Genomic DNA, 2,817 nt, shown 5'->3' on the forward strand with positions numbered 1-2,817 from the left:
CAAGAAGGACGAGTTGGTCGTCGCGCGCGCACAGTACGACGCGCTGTTGGCCCAGCACGACGCGCTGCGGGCCCAGAACACTCGACTGCAGCAAGCGACCAACGAGTCCCAGCGGCTGCAGTCGAGCCAAGTCGCCGAGCTGGACGCGCGCTGCAAGGCCGCAGAGCTCGCGCGCATGGGCGCCGAGGCGCGCGCGCACTCGATGGAGATCGAGTTTATCAAGGCGCAGAACAGTGCCACCATCCTCGCGTACAAGAACGCCGGCCTCGAAGAGTCGCTCGGCGTGGCCGGCGACCGCCTCGCTCAGCTCCAGCACCACAACGCGTGGCTGGCGGCTCAGCTCAACGTGGCGGTCCAAGCCGCACCGGCGCAGCTGCCCGCGGCTCCTCAAGGCGCGCCGGTGCAGTGGCCCGCGCCACCGCAAGGAGCGTCCGACGTCGACATGTCGGACGTCGACGCGGAGGAAGACATGGCGCCATCCACAGCTCCGGCGCCGCCGCAAGCCGTACGCCCATCTGCTATCCTCGACAGGCTATTCATCATCGAGTTTTGTGTAGGACACGAAGCCAGCGCGCGCCAAGGGCAACCTCAACGCGACGCTATTTGGTCTGCTCGACGAGATCGACGACGCGACGCCTACGACCAAGGCGTCCCAGCCGACGCCAGCAGCGGTATGCATCTCTTTATCTCCGCGTCTCTCATGACATCGTAGGGCACCAACCCGTTTGCCCCGTCCCCAGCTCGCAAGCGCACAGGCAACGTGGCTCGCAAGCGCCCCGCGTCGCAAGGACCGCCCATGCGCACGCCGACCAAGAAGCCAAACCAAGCATAGCGCTTCTAAACAGAGCATAATACATAGCCCATGCGCACGAAAAGTCTCTATTTCCATGTCAACCTCCAGCGACTCTCGCTTGTCGCTCGACAAGCCATGACCTCGTGCTTGGGCGAAGGACGTTGGCCAGCAGGCGCGCTGCAGAAGCGCATCGCATAGGCAGCGGCCGTTGGCATCGAAGAGACCATCATGAAGCAGAGGAAGAGCAGGTGCGTCGTCGTGGCGGACTCGAGCCCCACGGCGCCACGCGCGTTGAGATCGCCCAATGGACCGCCGTCGTAAATTGAGGGAACAACGGTGTACTGCGTCGTTTTACAGACACGTTTGATTGTTTTGAGAGACTATTCCGTGCGTTTTCCGAGAACGTTCTGCTGTATCGCCCATTCGACGACCAGCTCGGCACGAACGGGGCGTCCAAGCTTCGACTCGACGCCGCGCTCGCTGGGTTCGACACAGTCCCGCGCGTCGTCTCGGCCGAGACACCTCTTCGGATTGGACAGGTGCACGCTCTCGGGTTGCCGGTGTCATGTCTGAGGAGCTCGTGTGAGCCTCCTTGAAGTTGACGACGCGATTAAAAGATTGAATATTAAACAGTCGACTGGCCTTCCATGTAAAATAATGCGCCCATGATCCAAGTTTAATACATAGTGAACGATTGTGTTTATTTTGCACAAGGTCGCTGCGTCCTCATTAAATTCGATGCCATTTTATTCCTACCAATGCGAGCTGGAAGCTCGGTAAAGAACTTGCTGCGCGCGAGCTTGAGCGCCACGGGCCGTTGCATGCTGAGCGGTGTCAAGTCTACGCGCGTGCGATACACGCAGCGGTTCAAGTTCGCCTGCCATGGGCGAGTGCATCATCTTGCGTGCCGACGCACCACGGGAGCGATCTTCTTGACCCTTCCGCGCTTACCCTCCTCCTACATCTACCCGTATTGACGCACTGGTTGCAACTCGGCGGCGCTCGTCGCTGCCATGTCTTGGCCACCTTGGTATCCAGGAGCATTGCATCGCCCCTGTAGCCTGTCGCTCGAGGACCATCAAGACCTTGCAGTAGCTGGAACCTGACCGCGAGAAGGCACGACCCCGCACCTGGACGATACACGCTGTGATATATTGACGTTCTTTCTCAGCCAAGAAAACTCGGAACAAAGAACGCTACCGCCATGCTGCGGCCGACTGCACTCGCATTGGCTTTGGCATGAGGAGGGTTTTGATCTCGACCTCCTTCGATCATGGATCTACAAGGTAGCCCGGCAGCACGACCAACTTGACGACCAGCATTGCGCACATCTACGACTACACGGCGACGCCCGACGCTACTTCCATACCGTGCTTGTCTGCCTCATCACGACTAAGCAGGCCGTCATCAACGACCTCTGCAGCCTCATTCCGGGTCCATGGACGCTCGTCATCAACCTCCGCGCCAACACGATGAGCGCTTTCTTCTCTTACTCGAGTACATGACGCCCGTGGGCCAAGGACAAAATGTACGGAACGTCCATATCACGATGCGTCGCGGTTACTGCCTCGTGTTTCAACTGAGTGGGACTGTCCATCGAATTCACTCGGCGATCGCAAGGGAACCTTGTGGTTTCTGGTCACATCATCGGATGATGTGAGAAGCTGATCTGTCTCATGCAGAGATCATACCGTTACATGTACATTCCACCTGCGACAGCCACGTCGGGCATCGTGGGTGTAGTCGTAGACAGGCGCAGAGATGGTCGTCGACTTAGATACTACCGCGAGAGCTCTACTCCAAAGCCATCATAAAGGACCGTCTTCTCGAACACAATATTCAGATCAATGTCCACGACAAAACTACCACCCTGCAAGAGCGTCCATTGCGTTCACCAACCCAGTCGTCGCTGACCACGTCGCTTTGCATTTTCTACGATTTAATGATGTCGACGTAGCAGAATCACGCCGCCAACCCCAGAGCTTGCATGTACCCAAGTTTCATTTGTCGACCGCCCGGATATC

This window comes from Saprolegnia parasitica, assembly GCF_000151545.1.
Source record: "Saprolegnia parasitica CBS 223.65 unplaced genomic scaffold supercont2.54, whole genome shotgun sequence".
Classification (NCBI taxonomy): domain Eukaryota; phylum Oomycota; class Saprolegniomycetes; order Saprolegniales; family Saprolegniaceae; genus Saprolegnia; species Saprolegnia parasitica.